At 43.1% G+C, this 20875-nt stretch overlaps 1 long non-coding RNA gene across 1 annotated transcript; it reads right to left on the bottom strand.

Moving 5' to 3' along the window:
* Positions 1–10147: 10147 nt before the first annotated feature.
* On the bottom strand, positions 10148–12068 carry LOC310673756. The gene is made up of 2 exons (XR_014509211.1): positions 12023–12068; positions 10148–10364 (listed from the first exon to the last, which is right to left on the bottom strand). It is a non-coding gene; the product is annotated as an uncharacterized lncRNA (long non-coding RNA).
* Between the last annotated feature and the right edge of the window lie 8807 nt (positions 12069–20875).

The raw sequence follows: 20875 nt of genomic DNA, 5'->3' as shown, positions 1-20875 counted from the left end.
TCCAGGGATTTATTCCCTCCCCCCTCAGCAATTTGTATGCAGCTTAATCACAGTCCTCTCTCAGCCCTCTCTGGTGATAAGAGTTGTGGTCCATGAGGGCCACAGGTTTCCTGCCCCTGTTCTAAAAAAAAAAAGAGGAGGGTGATTCTTTGACCACAAATGACATTGTTCTTTTTTCTGAGGAATGAAAGGGGGGAAACATTCACATAAAGTAATGCATTGCTGGGTTTCTTGGTACAATTACACCTCAATGTATCTAGAGGCAGGTTTTAGAACTCTGCACTCACACCTGTCCCCACACACTGAAGTCTCTGTTCATTGTACTGTATCTGGCATGACTTTCCTAGGTACAGAAGACCTTTCCTCCTTAAATCTGGTCAGACTGGTTAACTTGTGTATTGAGTTTACAGGAAGCTGGCCTATACTGAATCAGGGGGTGCAGAAGGCCACAACGAGACTCCTTACGGGGTCCTCGCTGCTGGGTCACATTCACCCAGTGCTATACCAGCTGCACTGGCTCCCGGTGGAGTACAGGATCAGGTTTAAGGTGCTGGTTTTAACCTTTAAAGCCCTATACAGCCTAGGACCCTCGTACCTATGGGACTGCCTCTCCTGGTATGTCCCACGGAGGACCTTACAGTCTTCAAACAAAAACAACTTGGAGGTCCCGGGCCACAGGGAGGTTAGGCTGGCTTCAACCAGAGCCAGGGCTTTTTCGGCCGTGGCTTCAATCTCATGGAACGCTCTGTCACAAGAGACTAGGGCCCTGCAGAACTTGACATCTTTCCACAGGGCCTGCAAGACAGAGCTGTTCCACCAGGCCTTTGACTGCTTTAACATTGGAGGGAAATAAAAAAAAAAAGAACTTATACCACATATTAAAAAGAGCGGGGAGGAGGAAATAAGTAAGGTAATCCTCACAGAACTTTAGCCCAATGGTTGCCATTAATTTGATTTGAACTGATTTTATAATGAATTGATTTTAGAATGCTGTATTATTTTACTGTTGTTAGCCGTTCTGAGCCCGGCTTCAGCTGGGGAGAGCGGGATATAAATAAAAAAATATTATTATTATTATTAGACAAATGATATTGTTCTACACTGACTAGTAGCCAGTGGCGTAGGAAGGGGGGTGCGGTAGACTCGTAATCTGGGGAACCGGGTTCGCGCCTCCGCTCCTCCACATGCAGCTGCTGGGTGACCTTGGGCTAGTCACACTTCTCTGAAGTCTCTCAGCCCCACTCACCCCACAGAGTGTTTGCTGTGGGGGAGGAAGGGAAAGGAGAATGTTAGCCTCTTTGAGACTCCTTCGGGTAGCGATAAAGCGGGATATCAAATCCAAACTCTTTTTCTTCTTCCTCCAGCTCTCCCCACCCCCATGCATCTGCAGTCTGCTGTGGAGGTTCCCCCACCCCACTGAAGCAGATTTGGGTGTGGCAGAAGGGCTATAGAGAGGCAGAGATGAAGGATAAGCTCCACTGTGTGTGTCTTAGAATTTCACCAACAGATTTAGGCCCCTGGGAGTCACAGATACCTGGCCAAGCTATTCTTATGGTTGCAGAGTGGGTTGTCATTCAGCTGTACCTACCCATCCTCCCGCTGCTTAAAATTGAGTATGCAATAAGAAGTCCAATTCTTTTTTAAAAAAACAAAGAGTGAAGAGATGTTTTGGAATAGGCATTGCTATCAAACTCAAGGATAACAGTACTTTGCACACTTGCCCGAGAGTAAGCCCCACTGAACACAATAGAAAGGGCTTCTCATAAACATGCATAGGATTATGCTGTTAGTTCTGAACAAATGTGTCTAGGATTGGTGTGTTTATCTATTATGGGTAACTGGTAGTTTCTTCATTGCTGACTCTGTGTCAACAGCTTTGGCTGATATAATTGTGTTGCCGCTTATCTGTACCAAAGATCTCCTCGGCTATTGAAATTTCATGTGGAATAATCGAAATGAGTGGCAAAGCTCAAGTGGCACAGGGTCAGTATTTGACAAGCTATACATTTACACATTTTAGAAACAGAGGGCCAGTGTTCAATAAACACTTGTCATAGCTTTTTCCTTTAAACATCATGATATGTGTAATACATACATAATATATATTTGTAATACTTTCACAATACAATATTTGTAATACATAGGTGATTCATGCTAAATGACTTGGCTTGCACCGTTGTTGTTGTTTTAATATTTTAGCAATATGGTTCAAATCAGCCTCTCTCCCTTGGTATATTTTTTCCACAATCATGGCTATTGCTGCTTACAACACTCAGTTGGTGCTTGCACCATGAACTGGAGCCAAGCCCAATCACATCAATATAAGCAATATTTGCAATAGGATGGATTCACTGTAGCACCACAGCAATTGTTTGTCAGTGAAAGCACTCTTTACATGTGCTTTTCTGGGGCTTCTCCTCACCTCCTGAAAACAATTTTGGGAAGTAGAGGGTTGGGGGAGGATAGCAGAAAAAGCCTTCTTGTGCTAATGGAAATCCTTGCACAGGCTTCAGCCAGATTCTTAGAAAATTGAGGCAATTTTAATCTGCTTCAGTATTTTAACTTTTGTATGTTTTAAAGTAGGGTTGTAATTTTTCTTTGATTTTCTTGTTTTATGTTTTGTAAACTGCTTTGTGATTCTCCATTAGTCTGACTTCACCCCCAGAGGCACATTCCATTGTCTCTCAAGACAGAGGGATGTCAGCAACGACAAACCTCTTTGATGATTTTTTCCACAATCAAGCAGCATATACATTTTATGAAACAAACAAATAAACTATCAGGACTCCTTAGTTGAATCCCACCAACTATTTGAAATGTTCACATCATATAATTTAATTACCATTGTAATTTGCTGAAAGCATAACCAACAAAATTTACTCCATAGTTTCTTATTTTCCACCAACCAGTGGGATCTTTATCCATGGTCTTTCATTCCTTCACTTCCGGAACTTTCTCTGTACACAGCCATTCCACCCAGCGGCAAAGCCCTCTTCCTAGAGACCCACGGGTTACATCTATTGAACTCAATGAAACTTACTTCTGAGTCGAAATGTGCAGGATTGCACATAAAATACTTTTGTGTCGTGATTTCTGCAATTGTGCAAAAAGGCACTTGATCACAGCTCTATTTACACAAATGTATTTAATGGTACTGTGTGATGCTGAATGAAGTCTTTCTCTCACATCCACACTCCACATTTATTAAGGCCAAGCATTATGTTACTCATGCCTTTTGCTTTTGTGTGGCTGATGCAGTAATGGGTGCTTTCCTCCATGGTCCCAATCCAACTCAGAGGACTTATGTGCCAGTTATTTATAGAGTAGTAGGGGGAATCAGTCATACAAGGGCTAAAGAGATGAATAACATCATGTCTAATTTGACCCTCAAATAACTTTCGCCTCATATGTTTTCCTTTCCTGTCTGTACACGACTAGGGGGCTAATTATATGCCCAACAACCATTTTTAAAGGAATGGGGAATGTCTTTGAACTGAGTAGCAGAGGAGGGGAGAGAAAAAGGTGCTTAACCCTTTCTCCTATCCCACTACAACTTGCCCCCCCCCCCCAGTTTTCACCCACAGGCTGCTTTTTCCCATGAGGTTCTACTCATATGCAATGGTGGCAATAAAGTTTGCCTTATTTCATCATCAAACCTTTATTAGCATCACATAAAAACATTCAGAGTAAATAGGCCAGTGCGATCTCATCGCCATTTCAACAGTACAGTCATTTGCCAAAGGGAAGAAGAGGCGAACAATCTATTTCATCTCTGTGAGTCTCCAGCAAGGGAAGGATCCTGTATTGTACTTTGGCAACAAAAAGTCAAATAGAGGAACTTAGCTACTGTCTTGGTGAGCTCCTGGTGTCTCCCATGTAATAAGAAGCGTATTACCTCTGTCTCTGGTTTCCATGTTGGAATACATAGATGGTCTAGAAATTGTTGGCGGAGATCATCATACATTTTACATTTAAGGGCCATGTGAGCTAGAGTTTCCACCAGGTGGGCATCACATCACTATCTCCTTCCGCCATACCCGCAAACCTACCCCAAAGGAGGTTAGAAGGATTATAATTGAACCTAGCCAGCGAGAAAGCTCTTCTTTCTTGCAGGTTTGTTCACTGAATGCCACAGATCATGGACAGAACCTGTTACAGCAAACACAGTTTAAAACAATTCTTTCCAGATAATACCTTTATAGAACATGAGGAGTGCCCTTCTGGATCTGTCCAGCATCCTATTTTCCACAATGGCCCACCAGATGCCTCTGGGAAGCCCATAAACAAGGCAAAAGGGCAACAGTCCTGCTCCACGACTTCTCCCCAGCAACTGGCATTCAGAGGCATGTAGTGTCCAATAGTATATAGTCATGACAGCTAGCAGTCATTAAGAAGACACATCACCAAAAACAGAGGAAGTGCATTACGAAAAAAGAGAATACACAGATTATACATATTTTTTGAACACACCAGAAATGGGGAGTGCGTGTGCCCACGCCTGCAACCTCCCAAATTCCTCTGCAAGGAAGCTGTCATCTGCTCATGTGCAAAGGCTTCTTGAACTGTACCCACCTCAGCTTAACCACAACTTGTCTTGTCACATCAGATGGAAGTTGGTTTGCAGGGAAATGCATCAACAAGGAGCAGGATACCGCTGGATTGCAGCCAGTGCTTTTTCCAGGGCAGGGGGACACAGGGGTACGCATACCCCTAAATATTTTATGACTCTTCGTACTTTTGTGCATTTACTGTATTTGTTTTTGTTGATTTGAACTATAAAATGGTGTTTTTCTTGAGTCAAAATGAGAGTACCCCTAAACATTTTTTTAAAGAAAAAAAGCACTGATTGCAGCCAATGTCATGCATAGACTACTTCAGACACCAGTGGTGGAAATGCAGTGGAGCAGGAGTAAATGGCAATGTGGACATACCCTACTACTTATCTTTAAACTGGACTTGGACCAGACAGCCATTCAAATAAAGGACACCTTCAAATAGAGCACTGTGATAACCCTTCAAATGGAGAATTGTCCTCTGTGGATTTGGACATATGGCTATCATAGAAGCCACTGAATTTGTTTGATTTCCTTGTATAAAACCACCTACATTTTGGATTAGTGAATTCCATAGTTTAGCTCTGCACTATGTCCTGAAGTTTCCCTGGTTCAGCTTCATTGGATAATCCCATGTTCTATTATTAGGAGAGAGGTAGAACTTCTCAATAACCACTTTCTCCAAACCATGCAGAATGTTATACACCTCTATATGATGCCTCTTACATCCCTGTTTTCCAAACTAAAAATATATAGTGAGTTTTGCCAGCCCCATGATCATTTTGCTTGCCCTTTACTGAGCTTTTCCAGTTTTGTAATATCCTTCTTGAGACGTGGTGAATTGTACCCAATATTTCACTTGTGGCTGCACCACAGATTTGTAAAAAGACATTGCATGATATTGGCAGTTTTGTTTTCAATTCTCTTTGATATTGTACGCTAATCAGAATTCACCTTTTCACAGCTGCCAACACTGAAGAATTTCTTACAGACTTTGCAAAAAAACCAGTTTTCCTCCCCAGGAGATTTCCTCCTCATTCAAAGCATGTTCGTTCCAATAAATTAAAAAGAAAAAGGTAATTTCCTATACAGTGGTACCTCGGGTTACATACGCTTCAGGTTACATACGCTTCAGGTTACGGACTCTGCTAACCCAGAAATATTACCTCGGGTTAAGATTTGCTTCAGGATAAGAACAGAAATTGTGCTCCGGCGGCGCAGTGGCAGCAGGAGGCCCCATTAGCTAAAGTGGTGCTTCAGGTTAAGAACAGTTTCAGGTTAAGTACGGACCTCCGGAACGAATTAAGTACTTAACCCGAGATACCACTATACTTTTGAAAGAACTAAGTTACACTAACAGCCCGATCATGTTTACTTACCCACAATGAGTTCTGTGCAACTTACTTCCAAGTAGGCTGGAGCCAGAGCCACACTTACATGGGAGTAACCTCCACTGAATATACTGGGACACAATCTGGTCTAAGTATGCATTAAAAACTTGGTAGGAGCTGATATGTCTTTTTAATTATAGCATTGCATGCAGATACAATTGCATAAGAGAGTTGCTGATCAGTTAAAATATAAGTACCGTAAATACAACAGATCAACCTTGGCCAACCAGCTGGATGTTTTAGACTACAACTCCCAACAGCCCCAGCTTGCTGAGCTTAGTTGGCTGAGGCTGATGGGAGTTGTAGTCCAAAACTTCCAGAGGGCTGCAAGATGGCAAAGGCTGCAATGAATTTTAAATTAATGGACTTAAGGACCTCCCTTTATTTTATAAAGACACCTTGCCTCTGTAAAAGTACCTTGATGTTGTTTTCCGTCATTTTAAATATATATAGCCACAAGAATGCATTAATCTGATGCACAAGTTATATATATATGTATGTGGCATGTGTTCTATAGAGATGCATCTGAAAATGCAGGTAGACAAGATCTATCTATCTATCCATCCATCCATCCCTCCATCCGTCTAGAGAGCTTGAACTGCAAAACAGCCGTGTCAGAACTCAGATGGTTAACATTCGCTTCTTGCTGTTTTATTGCATATTACTGTGCGCTCCTGAGCAGCAGGAGCAGATTCGAGCAATTACAATCAAGTCAGGGCACACGCCGTGGCTGAGCAACACGATCATGATGAGGATACTGATGAGGCACTTATCGAAAACCCCACATCATCCACACTCATCAGCCACAACATGTCACCCCAAATGAGGCATCAGCTGCCTTCAGAAGGCTCATTGCACACTGTTTACAGCTTTCTCTAGGCCCACTTTTGATTTTGCAGTCAGGGCTTAGTTCAAACAGCAGCTGACTGGTTCCAGGGCTCAGTGCAGCATCCCTCTCAGGCTGCAGGCAGGCTCCAGCACAACAGCCGGGCGAGGTGCAGCAGGGAAAGCGGCTTTCCCTTTCCACGCAAAGGAGAGTCATGGGCTCTTTGCTGTAATTGCTCCATTATTTAAGTGAGAAATTAATATCAGCCGCCGGGAAATAAAAGGAGAGGAAGAGAACGCACACCTTCTGTCACCTGTTCTTTTTCTTCACATTTTAGCTTCTGCAAGTAGTATTTGAATTAACACAAAAAGAAAGAAAAAGTTGGATGTAAGTGCATTTGAGACCAACGCATTAGGCTGCAATCCGATACACGCTTACTTGGGAGTAAGTTCCAGGGACTTATTTCTAAACAAATGCATGGAGGATTCTGATGTTAGTGACTTTAATCCCACTATTAAATAATTAGTGTCCAGTGTGATATACATGCTTGGGATAGAAAACCTGATTATTTTGCATCCATATCACTTTCACATATTTTTACCCATCATTTAGTTCTGTTCCTTTTGCCCATTAATCTGTTCTCCCCTCAAAATAGACACTTTAACACATAATTAACTGTGCATTTTCTCTCAAAATACATATTTTGTTGTGTGTTTTGAGTTGCTTAAACTGTGAAGAGCCATGATGCAACATTTGAAGAAGGGCAGATTCTGTTGACTGGCTAAGTTCTGATCTGCACATTAGTCACAGAGATCAAGTCCATGAGCGAATTATTTTGTATAGGAATTTGCAAAGATCTAATTGCCCAGGCATGCCTAATATTTTTAAAGAAGTGTTAGGTCAACTGTTGAGATCCTTGGTCTTCACTAATACAACCCTACCCATTTCAGTGGGAATTGTGGAAGCTCAGCCCAGCAATCAAGGAACTGGGCAGTTTTATTATCCTTACTGGAACACATTTCCTAAGTTTGAACATCTGGAGCATGAAGTTGCCTTAGGCTGTGATGTCAAGTATATATAGTGGAAATTCTATCACTGCAGATAAATAATCTGGGAAGCATTGTGTCATCTTCATTCTCAAGACAAGGACTCAGATTGGCAAGATGTTTAGAAATCCAATGGGTAAATAATATATTAATTAATTATTACTGATAGTAATAACTGGGTTATTACTAAATAATAAATTTATTATCGATTAAGATGAGGAGGAGGGCGTACAGATTGCAGCACTAAGGCTGCAATCCTATACTTATATACTTGGGTGTAAGTCCCATTGAATTCAATGGGGCTTACTTCTGAGTAGACAAGTATAGGCTGGCACTGCATGTCTCATTGGAGGATGGGGACAAATGGGTCCAAAGGGATAAAGTTGTAATCCTAATGTAATCCTAAATTACATTAACGATGGACAGTGTTCATCAGGGCTATTTTCAAACATTTGTAAGAACTCGATCACTGAGTTTGGCAGTATCTACACTTTGGAACTTCCTACCAATTGATATGTAGCAGGTGCCTTCACTGTATTCTTTTTGATGCCTGCTAAAAAAAAAAATCTTGTTTAGATGCTTAGAAATGCTGATGTGAGTTTTAATCTGGTTTTGTATTTTAACTTCTTGTTTGTTTTAATTCACTGTAATCCCCCCTCCCCGATTTTATGATTTTGTCTTATTGTAAACTTCTCTGAGGTTTTTCCAATCAAGTGGAGTATCAGTTTCACGAAATAATATATAAAGAAACAAACAGTCCAAACATTGCTGAACATCAAGAATTACAGCTTGATCCTAACCCTTGCTAACATATGAAAGAAATGGGGATCTGTACCAAGTTCTTCATCATTGTGGCACTGCTAAACAGGGAGACAAACTGGCATTGCAAGGATGTGACAATAGTACCACAAGTCAATCTATGTGTGCAAAAATTAAGGAGCAGCATGACAACCCCTTTTCTAAATGCATTCGGGCTGCAATTCCAAGCACACCAACTTTGATATGGATCCAAATTAAATCATTTGGATTTATTTCAATGCAACGTGGTTGGATCAAGAAACTATCTGAAGTCCAGTCATCACAGTATTCTTTCCTGCTTACGAACCAGCAGAGGCGTATTTAGTTTCCTGGCTTATTTGACCTAACAAGCCAGATCTCTCATACTTAAATTACACTGGAGTGCAAGTACTGTACGTCGATCTAATTGTTTCATGGATTACAGCCAAAGTTCCTGATCAAGAGCCCCATACATTTCCCTGTGTTCATACAGAGACTGTGCAGGCACAGACTGCCATTAACTTCAATGGAGAGAGGAGCTCCATTTGTACACAAGGTAGATCCCGCCCAAGGCATTTAGCCACTTGAGGCAAACCACAAAATGGGGCTCCTTCTCTCTGCCAGGGAAGAAGGGGTGAGTGAAGAAATAAGATTCCAATAGATTCAAGTTAGAAGAAAAGAAATTCTGACTGAATATTAGGAAGAACTTTCTGGCAGTGAGCTGTTCAGCAGTGGAATGGGCTGCCCCAGAAGGTGATGGACTCCCCTTCGTTGGAGGTTTTGAAACAGGGTGGTGTGCCCATTTGTCTTTTTTTTTTTAGCTGTGATTGCTGCATTGCCTGGGGTTGGACTAGATGACCCTTCCATCTCTACCATTGAACAGAATTGAGTTCCCATAAGCTGGAATGGCATTCTTAAGACGAGTGCTTCTAAACAACATGCAAGCTGAAAAGGCCGTGGAGGAGAACTTAGCTATGTTATAAGTGGGATAGTGTGCATAGATATACATTTAAAAGTACTCAGCTTTGATCATATAACAATATATACTGCTAGCTATTCTTACAAATGCACACACCTATATAAAATTGAATTATATGCCTGGAGTGTGTGTGTCTGAGATCTGTTTTTGGGTCATCATCTAACTCTTTGTGATGCACATTCTAAATTAGGCAAGAGGGATGCGCCTTTCAAATGCAGATCATGTTTGCCTTTAGAAGAGCAATGAGAACACTTGCCACTTTCAGAACATTTATGTGCTAGAAGTACTGTTAGCAGAAGAGCAGTTTAGATAAATTCAAGACTTTTTTTTTTGCTGATCACAAACATTAAGCTTCACACCTGAAGCCCTCAACCCCCTGCTGTGCTCTAATCCTAGCATCATTCACTGCTAGAGACTCAAAGCGCTGTGCCACTGCTCTCAAACATTTGATTGCCCTTCGTTTGAATGCCACCACCTGCAAAAATACGTTTTTTTATTCCCTTTTGAGCCTCTCGAGGAGGAAGTAAAAAATGATAATTCATGGCAAACATTAATTAATTGTTTACAAGATGATCTTTTCTTTTTCTAACTTATGTTCGGGAGACATATTGAGCGGCGAGATCCTACTCTTCATGTCAGAGTTTGTCAAGAGGCCTCCGTTGTTGTTTATCGCTCAAGCATAGGATAGACTGGAGGTCATTGTTTCTTCAGCTCAAGTAGCCCTGTCTGGCTCTTGTTTGGAGAATGGAAGCGACATGCATGATTTCCCCGTTGCAAAAAGAACTACCGGGTCTAGGAAGGAACAGGGGATTTAACAGTGTAAATAAACATTTCCCTCCACCTTCTGCTCCGTGTGATTTTTTAAAAAGGTCAAGAGGCACCGTTGCTGTATTTTAAAAGCCTCAAATTATGTTTTAAGAAACATATCACTAAACTCACAGAAACCTGATCAGAACTGTTAAGGAGCTGCTGTGATTGTATTCGCCCTTGAGTTCAGCAACCATGAGAAGACCCACCACAAGATGCTAAGGCAATTAAATCCGTTTGGAGTTTTCTAGAAATCACTGGGGTTTGCTGCCTGGCAACTGTCAGCAAGCTCAAGAGTCCAGATTTGTAAGCTTGGTCACACCAACCTTGGTCACACACAACCATGTTCCCCACAGATCAGGTAACTTCCAGCAACTGAAATGTTAATTTGCCAGGTTCAACAAATTAATTTCAGTAATCAGTATAGCTTGGGGCAAATGTTTGGAATTAGGATCTTACAAATGAGACCTGCAATGATATGTCACAGTGTTAGGTGTTCAGCTGTGCCTTCTTTGGCAACAGCCTATTCCATCTCCAGCACCACAATTTTCCTACTCCCCCACAAACCTAGTTCTCATCAGAATGTGGGCTCTGGAGGTTTTTTTTTTGTTTGTTTGGTTTTTTTTTTTTTTGCACCACATAGTATTTTTCCCTTTTAAAAATTTGCCCTCCTTTGTAAAACTTGAGTTCGTTGAAGCTTGTTATACCTCTCTTATGTTGCTCTCCTTTGGCTTCATAGCCATCACCTGAGTTCAGTATTAGTGGTACTGTGGTCTAAACCACTCAGCCTCTTGGGCTTGCTGATCGGAAGGTTGGCGGTTAGAATCCCTGCGATGGAGTGAGCTCCCATTGCTCTGTCCCAGCTTCTGCCAACCTAACAGTGCAAGTATGCCAGTGCAAGTAGATAAATAGGCACTGCTGCAAGAAGAAGGTAAATGGTGTTTCCGTGTGCTCTGGCACTTGTCACAGTCCTCCATGCGCCGGTAGTGGTTTAGTCATGCTGGCCACATGACCCAGAAAGCTATCTGTAGAAAACGCCGGCTCCCTTGGCCTGAAAAGCAAGATGAGCACCGTACCCCATAGTCATCTTTGACTGGACTTAGCCCTCAAGGGGTCCTTTTATTAGTATATACAAGTGGGTGCCCTGCAATAAAATGTTACTGTGTCCCAGCCACTCCCTTCCGCCCTCTCCCCCAGTTCTGCTTGCCCCTTCTTGCAAGAACCAGTCAGAATTCTGTGCCCACTAAAGACACAGTCTTGTCTTCATTAGACTTTGTTATCTCCTCCAATTTTATTTTATATTTTCCTTTGGAGGTGATGGTGATGGGATAGGCTTGTGCCCAAATCTAGCTACATTAAAATATTTCATTGTATGGGCCAGCTCTCCCTTCTGTCACTAGACTTTATGTAACTACTTCTTCTTGCCCATGGCCAAACCAAGACATTTTGGCACCTGAGACGAACCGCAGCTCCCTCCACCAACGAAGAAAGGGTGAATGAAGATCTACACCAGCAGACCCCTCAAGTGTCCCGATTTATTCGGGACATCATGGTTTGGCAATCTCAAATGCTCCAATTTTGATCCCTCACACTGGTTGCGCCAGAGCAACCAAACAGGACCAAAAAACGGAAGGAAAACTTACCTTGACCTCCTCTTCCAGTAGTCTGTCTACGGTGCCGGAGGAGGAGATGCGGTGTAGGCTAGCAGGCCTTTTGGCAGACTACACCAGGCCACTCGCATCTCTGGAGAAGCAGGCTGTCTGATGCGGCCTGCTGCATGAGGAGAAGCAACGCGGCCTGCCGAAAGGCTGCACTGGCCTCTGCTGTGTCTCCCCACGCTCCCGAGGAGTAGGAAGACTGTTCAAGGGGAGGGGGCAAGGGGCGGGGTGTGCGCGCCCCAAATTGCCCTCCCAAAATGTTGGCAGGTATGAACCAGGAACAAGGGTAACAAAGATCTACATCGGGTGGGAGTAGACCAGCACCACCTCCTATTCGCCAAGAGGTTGCTGCATAAGTGGCTGAACTGCAATTGCTTGGAGCCCCGATCTGCTGCCCCTATGGATCCTGCCACCTGAGGGGGTCACCTCACCTTGCTTTTGGGTGGGCCGGCCCTGTTCCTGCCTATCACAGCCTCTGTCTAGCAAGCCCTGCAGACTGCTTCCCAAAGCCTGTTCTTCTGTGCGGTGATTCATGTCTTGTCTCCTCCCTCCTTTTTCTCTTTCCTTGTTTTCTTTTGTTCGGCCCTTCTTTTCTTAGCTCTGTTCAGCAGGCCCAGTTCAAGACACTTTCTTGCTTGAGGTGAAGGACAAAATGGTGCCCTCCCTCAAGGCCCACACAGAAGGCAATCAGATTGGCAATTGAATCTTACCCCAATACTGGTGAAAGGATAGGATCTTAAAATGCACTTGAGGGCAGCAGGCTAGCATAGGAGGTACCGGTCAGACCACACAGCACTCACAGCTCTGTCTATTCCCCACACCTCAGCATCATAAACCACTATGATTTTATAATACAGTAGTATATAATGCAAGTAGCTTAATAGGTACTGCTTCAGCGGGAAGGTAAACGGTGTTTCTGTGCACTGCTCTGGTGTCGATGTTCCGTTGCACCAGAAGCGGCTTAGTGACCTGGAAAAACTGTCTGCAGAGCGGACAAACGCCAGCTCCCTTGGCCTGTAAAGTGAGATGAGTGCCGCAACCCCAGAGTCGTTCACGACTGGACTTAACAGTCAGGGGTCCCTTTATCTTTACCTTTACTTATATAATTTTTTTATACATTAACAAATAAACCTGCTCTCTGAGGCAACTGCTTCACTCTGCTTCATCACAGGGCTGGCCTTGCTGTTCAGCAATACTCCTTCCAGTCCTGGTAAATCAAATCAGCTTTACTATAGTTTTACTGTAGGTGGTCTGAGCTAGACCATTGAAAGAGGCACACAGCAAAATATATGCATTTTTGTTAAATGTGCATTGATCAGGCTGCACTGTAGACCAGGGGGAGGGAAACTTTCTTCAGCGTGAGGGAGCCATTCCCTCATGAACAGCCTTCTGAGGGACATATACAAATGGTAGGCAGGGCCAGAGTGGGCAGAACAAAATATGTGACTCTTACCTTTGCATAGCCAGCTACTTCTGTTGATGCAGCCCAGAATAGCATTAACTCCATCTTCCATGTGGCAGCCCTTTATATATTTAAAGATGGCTATCATATCTCCTCAGTCTCCTCTTTATCAGGCTAAACATAGCCAACTCCCTCAACTGTTCCTCATAAGGTTTGGGTCCCAGACCCTCAATCATCTTAGTCACCCTCCTCTGCACACGTTCCAGCTTGTCAATATCCTTAATTTATGGTGCCCAGACACTGGACACAGTATTCCAGGTGTGGCCTGACTAATGCAGAATAAAGTGGGGCTCTTACTTCTCTTCACCTGGACACTATACTTCTGTATTTGCAGCCTAGAATAGCGATAGCATTTTAAAATTTTATTTTATTTTTTGCTGCTGCATCACACTCTTGACTCAGGTTAAGCTTGTGGTCCACCAAGATCCCTAGATCCTTTTCACATGTACTACTGGTAAGCCAGGTGTCTCTCATCTTATATTGGTGCAGCTGGTTCTTCCTGCCCATCATGTCCATTAATTTCAGTGGTTCTGCTCTAAGTCTTCTTCTTCTTTGACAATCACTCATAGCCAAGTATGATTGTCTTCCATAAACATGGTTTTAGCAATGAGTCCCTATGTGGCTGTGGAGGCCAATTCTGGAACCTCACGTCCTACCACAGTGGAGACATTGCTTTCCAAGCGGGATTTGATCACAGTGTGGATTTGCCAAGCGTGCCTTCCTCTTAGCACGTTTCTCCCTTGCGTCCTGAGTTCAAGTGTCTTCAAAGCCCATGACACCTTTGGCAAAGGCTGCTCTCCAATTGAAGCGCTCGCAGGCCAGTGTTTCTCAGTTGTCGGTGTTTATACTACATTTTTAAAGATTTGTCTTGAGACAGTCTTTAAACCTCTTTTGTTGACCACCAGCATTACGCTTAGTTGGACACAACCCAATGTTTTAACTGCTCCAGTTTGCTCCTAGGGAAACCTCTGGCACTAAGCCATCAGGTGTGGCTTTACACGAGGTCTGGGATTGGTGCTCTATTTTAGCAGCTGATGGGCTCATGTTCTGCCGCTTATAGGATGGCCACTTATATGAAACCAGAAAAGAGGACAAAAGAGGACATCAAACTGCATATAATCTGCATGTGCAAATTTCTGTGTACTGTTGCAAAATTAAAAAATAATTGCCGTAACTTAAATAGGCACATCCAATACACCTTATTTGGCCAGAAGAACTGTCGGTCTGTTGCCCAGGTACTAATCACTCATGAGGAACTTCAAAGCCCTTGCTATCTCTCCTTATGGATCTCTCCTTATGGATCTCTCCTTAAAGTGGACTTGGACCAGAATGCCCTTCAAATAGAAGACTCCTTCAAACAGAGGATCTTTCTTCAAAAGTGTGTGTCCTGCTAGAAAACCAGGTGCTAACTTCAAGATTGGCTGTCCTGTTGTAGAAATGTGCCATATTCTGCAACCTGCAGAGGTTATTCTCAGACTCAAGCAGTTTTGTTCTGGAAACGCTGTGCTGCATAAACAGTGTACAACAAACTGGAAGTTAGTAAGATCTAACTTCTAGGAAGCGTGTAGCCCTGCGGCTCCCAGAACAACTAAAGGTTTTCAGATTCCAAATTAGAAACCCTTCGATCAGGGCTCTAAGGCTAAAAATCAATTTCATATTTTCTGAGTTAATACTACGGCTTGCTCTTAACAGACATAGAGACTAATAAGGTATGCAGAAGGAGTAAAAAGCAGCACACAAAAAATTGAGGCCTTAGCCTTGGCGATGATCCAGCACAATGATGTTTCAACCAGATTTGAAAAAAAAAATCAATAACATCTGTGGTATAATGGTTAATTAAAGAAGCTCTTCAGCAGAGCTCAAGATGAGAGGCCCGGCCTGCAATTCAGGCAGCTGAAGCTTGATTATCAGGAAAGAATGCTTTTTAGCTATGAGTGGATAGGCCAAAAGCTGCAATGTGTAGAAATGGGGAGAGAAACTGCTTTTATTTTAACTTTCTTTAAGTAATCAATACATGGTTTTCACCTGCATTAGGAGCCAAACCCCACTCCCAAACTTCATCAAGAATGAAAGAGTGTCCTCCAGACAGTCGACAAAAAGCAACTGGGAAATGTGCCATTTGGGCCCGTTTTCTTTTAAAATCACGAAAGCCACGTCTACCCTGCCACTTTCCATCTGTAGATGAACACTATGGTTGCCACCTCTCGCACAACTTTTTGTGAGTGTGTGCACCTCATGCAGTGAGACCACCGATGTGCCCACTTCATTTTACCAGGGCAACATTTGAAGCACCACTTTATTTTGGAGAATACTTTTGTTGAGGAGAGTTATGCTTTTTCACATGGTATACAGTGGTACCTTGGGTTAAGAACTTAATTCGTTCTGGAGGTCCGTTCTTAACCTGAAACTGTTCTTAACCTGAGGTACCACTTTAGCTAATGGGGCCTCCCACTGACGCCACACCGCCACGGTGTGATTTGTGTTCTCATCCTGAAGCAAAGTTCTTAACCTGAGGTAATATTTCTGGGTTAGCAAAGTCTGTAACCTGAAGCATCTGTAACCCGAGGTACCACTGTATAATTTGCTGGTGTTGGCTGTCTTCCTCTTTCTTGCTCCTTATTGTTGCATATGGTGGGGCAAGGGGTTGTTTGCTTTTATTCATTTCTCAGGAAGGGGAAAGTGTGAGATCAAGACTCCTCTGAGACGGACTTGAAGGACCAACCAGAAACACAGGTTAAGGGGTGTGGCCAACAGCAGAGAGAGAACAACAGGGAAGGTTAAGCAAGGCTGCATACAGGCAATAAATTTAAGGCACATTCAAAACACACGCCCCACTCAAAGAATTCTGGGCACTGCAGACCCTCCAAGTGTCCTTATTTTCCAGAGACAGTCCCAGATTTACAGAAGCTGTCTTGGTTTCTTATTTGATCCTGGAATTATGGGATGTTAGTATCCAAAATGCAAAAATTGTTTATTGCAAGGGCTGTAGAACTCTATAACATAAAACACTCTGTTACAAGTATGGCAGCTGAACAGTCTTAATAGTTTGAGTAGCAGGTATGTTGTGTTGTGTTGTGCTGTGCTGCTGTCCACCTCAGAGTTGGTTAGTTTGTAACAGTTTAATCTATGTAAGATGTTTTAGCAAGTTAGGTATCACCCACCTGCATTCTACATTTAATCTTCAACTGCAAGTACACTAAGTAAAAGTTATTTGTTCTTTAAACTTTAAAAGAGATTGTCTTGTGTAATTTTTATAGGAGGGAAAAGGAAACTAATTAAAGGATCAAACGACCAGGGCTGACTTCAGCATACTTTGTAAATTGGGACTGGTGTCTAATTCCTACAGGACAGGAGTGTCCCACTTTTCCTTAGGACGTCCCTATTTTCATTGGAGAAATGTTGGAGGATATGGAGTTATGCGACCCGCAAAACCAAGGAGAGAAGTAACTATACAACCTTTAGAAGACATCTGAAGGCAGCCCTGTATCAGGAAATTTTTTTTAATGCTATGTTTTTATATATGTTGGAAGCCACCCAGAGTGTATTATTATTATTGTTGTTGTTGTTGTTGTTGTAATAGGACATCCTTATTTTCATCAGATAAATGTTGGAGGGTCTGGCATTGTAGTTTACCCTCACAGAGGTACAAATCCCAACACCCCTTAACAAACTACATTGCCCAGAATTCTTTGAGGGTGGAAATGTGTTTTGAATGTGCTTTAAAAAGGTAGCCTTAGATGGAGTACTCTTATCTTAAAGTGCAATGAAGTGTTTTTGTTAACATACAACTGTTTCCAGAATTGCTTCCTAATACAAGGGAAATTACTGAGGTCCTCCAGATGACCTGTTTATTCAGCATTTATCCTGATTTGCTTGCATAAAGCTTGCATGGCAGTTAGGCTATGCCTGGACTTTACTGAGCATTCACTCTGATTTGTTTATGGGGTAGTTATATGACAATGAGCATTTGCCCTGCATTCATTCTGATTTGCTTGCAGGGTGTTTACTTGCTTTTTCATCAATCATTCATCCACCCCACACTTGCCAATGCATTTATAAACTATAACAACTCTGTGTGTGTGTGTGTGTGTGTGTGTGTATTTGTTGTGCTAGGGCTTTAATTGTACAAACCTAAAGTTCCAGTATACATTTGAATCCCTCCTGCAAGCTACTGACTGTCTATCTGGAGGCGCTCACAGAGACAATGGGCTCTTCTGTATAAAGCTGTCATTCTCCACCCACCAAGCACAATCTATATAATAAATCCATATAATCAGTGCTTTTTTTCAGCTGGAGCATGCCAGTTCTGGCTCCCCTCATTTGGGCACCATTGTGGGCTGGCAGTCCCCTTGCCCGCTTCTTCCCTTTACATTTTTATGGCATTCACACATTGTCTTCCTCATCCAAGTGTTAACGCTAAATTCAGATTCTCCTCGTCATCACATAATATGAAAAGGGAAGAAAACACAATATAAAATTTTATGTTATCTGACTGGAGATGTGCTGAAGCACACTGTGTGCACATGTAGGTTTTTTTGTGGGGGGGTTAACACGTGTGATGACATTTCACTGGATGCCATCTGTTACCACACCTGCTACTTCCGTTTTCTTTCCATCACCCCAAAGAAACATAAAGGAATAAGAGGAGCCCACTAAATTTGGCCAATGGACCATCTAGGCCAATATCCTCACAATGGCAAACCAGATGCCTACAGGAAGGACCTAAGCACAACAGCACTCTTCTATGATTCCCAGAAACTTGTATTCAGACACATGCTGCCTCCTGCAGTGGAGGTTGACCATAGCCATCCTAGCTAGTAGCAGATTTAATAAACTGATAAAATATGCAGCTCCTTTTTCCCCATTGGTTGTTGCTAAATGCATGCCATGGAATTTATAATAATAGTAATAATAATAATAATAAATTTTATTTATATCCCCCCCTCCCCAGCCGAAACTGGGCTCAGGGCGGCTAACAACATTATATTTTTAAATACAGCTCTTTTTTATGCAGAATTGCTCTTGCAGAAAACAGCTGTATTCAGGGCTGACTCACCCATGAGGCAAGGTGGGGCGACAACCTCAGGCGGCAGACTCCACAGGTGCAGCAAGACCAGCCTCCAAGGAATGCATCACCCGCTGCTGCTGCTGCTGCTGCTGCTGCTGCAGTAGCGGGATCTGCCATCTCCTCAACAGTGCCCCCTGCAATACCACCTCTACAGCAGTCTCTTGGTAAATGATTGCAGTCATGGTATTTTTGTCTACCACATGACAGTGTATGTTTTGACTCCACAGAGTGGGAAGTGATGGAGACAGGGTGTTTGTGTTACTGTGTTCTTTGAAGTGGGACTATTGTCCTTTGTTCTTTTTCTCTTTGCTGTCTGATGCTAGAGAGAGAGGGAGCTATGTTGCAGTGCTCTGAGTGTGTTTATATGTAAATAAAGTAGATTAGCCAAAATGCTGAGTTGCTGAGGTCTGTCACGCAAGGTGCACAAACTCTGCAGATCCCTAAGTGTGCCGGTGTCGGTTGGCATCGGTTGCTGTGATGTTTGGGCTGAAGAAAGCTTATGATGCTCCCAAACGATTGACCAGGAGGGAGAGAACATGCCAGTCGGGCATGTGTCTCTGCCAGGGTCCTACTCGAGTGTAGGCTGAACTCCTGACAAATAGGAGGCACTGCTGGTCTCCTCCCACCCTTGCTTTCTGTGCAGATCTTCTGTCATCCCTTCTTCCCTGGCCAGGAGGAGGCACCATTTTGTGGCTTGCCTCAGGTGCCAGAATGCCCTGCCTGTATCAAAAATAAAAATAGGAAACATGCCCTCGAAGGTACAAGAGGCAAGAAAAGAAAGGGGGAAGGAAGGAAGCAGCAGCATTTCATACCAAATCCACCCCCATTATAATCCTCATGACAACCCTGTGAGGTAGGTTAAGTTGAGAGATAGTGACTGGCCCAAGGTCACTCAGTGAACATTGTGGTTGAATGGGGATTGGAACTCAGGTCTCTCCAGTCCACTCTTTAACCATAACACAACACAGGCTCACTGTATAAGAATCAGGCAGGCAGAAACAGAAGTGCAAGCAGGAGATGGAAAACAGGTGCTATTGGTGTTCATCTTGCAGACAATCTCCTATGTGAGCTGGACTTTCCACGGGAACAGCCAGTGGTGTGGCTGATACAGTTCTGCTTCCACGCTCATCATCATCGAGAAGGGGAAGGAATAATGTGAACTTGGCCTCCATGCTGCCAGCTGTTCAACATGAAGGCCGCAGCTGTTGTGAGGATCTCAGCATGGCAAAGGGAAGCTCCTCGCACCACTCTTTCACCAAGCTGTTTCTCCGCTCCTGGTGAATGTATGAAGCGCGGCTTAGTGTTTTCATTGTCGAACTGCGCTGGCTATAAAGAAATAGGCCATTTTAGCTGATTACTCTGAGTCTTTGTTTATTTTTCTTTGCTGCTCTGAGAGCTGTACAAGAAGTTGGGTATCACATCCCTGCTTTAAAAGAGCAGCGCACTTGTTCGCTGCACTGACAAGTCTCCTGCTGAGCTCTCATCTCTGGCAAAGTGCAACGATGTTGTACAAATGAACTACTTGTACAGTAGAGTCTGGGAATCTTTGAACAGTGACAGCAACAGGGCTCTCTAAGTGTCTCTGCTGAAAGGGAAGGCATTCCTAAAATTCACTTCCTGAAAAGGCTTTGCTGTTTGTCTGCGAAAAAAGCAAGCCACATATACCTCTCACAAGTTCACAGGGAGTTCACAAGTTCACAACCCTTATTCTTAAAGCACATGGGTCAATGTCTGGGACAAACAGAAGGAACTGTGCGCTCCTTTCTTTCAAGCTATCCATGCAAACCACGCCACACAATTGCCAGACCATCAAAGCCATGTTGGGATGTGGTTGGTCTAACCTAGGTTTTCTCTCCTGGGCCCCATTGCCTGTGTGAAGACTCGTGGTTGCATCTTCTAGTCCTCCCGCTTTGTCTGGTTCTTGCTGAATTAGCATGTGAATCTTTCACACCTATGCAACAGTTTTGAAAGGGAAACAATTTCATACCAGTATTTGTGTGAACTCTTCCTTCACAAAGAGTTGTGCATATAATCATGCATGTTCGTTATGAGAAGGTTTCATAGGCAAAAGCAAAATGAATGCTAACCTAGCACTGAAGATGTCCGTACCAAAAGCCGTTTCCGTACATTATGGTGTGGTATAGACATGTTTGTTTTTAACATCACACCTGTGCCACAGCTTTTCAGCAATCACTGGTGCTGCTGTGGACACTTTTCTCTACACTTACCTCAGCCTGGAGCAGGCCTATAAGAGTTAAGAGCCGGGACCTTTTTCAGTAAGTGAGAAAAGCCTTCACAGTTGTTACTC

The sequence above is a fragment of the Podarcis tiliguerta genome, assembly GCF_965153285.1.
Source record: "Podarcis tiliguerta genome assembly, chromosome: 1".
In the NCBI taxonomy this organism is placed as follows: domain Eukaryota; kingdom Metazoa; phylum Chordata; class Lepidosauria; order Squamata; family Lacertidae; genus Podarcis; species Podarcis tiliguerta.
The sequence above is the reverse complement of the archived record's forward strand: the minus strand, read 5'-3'. Positions and strand labels throughout refer to the sequence as shown.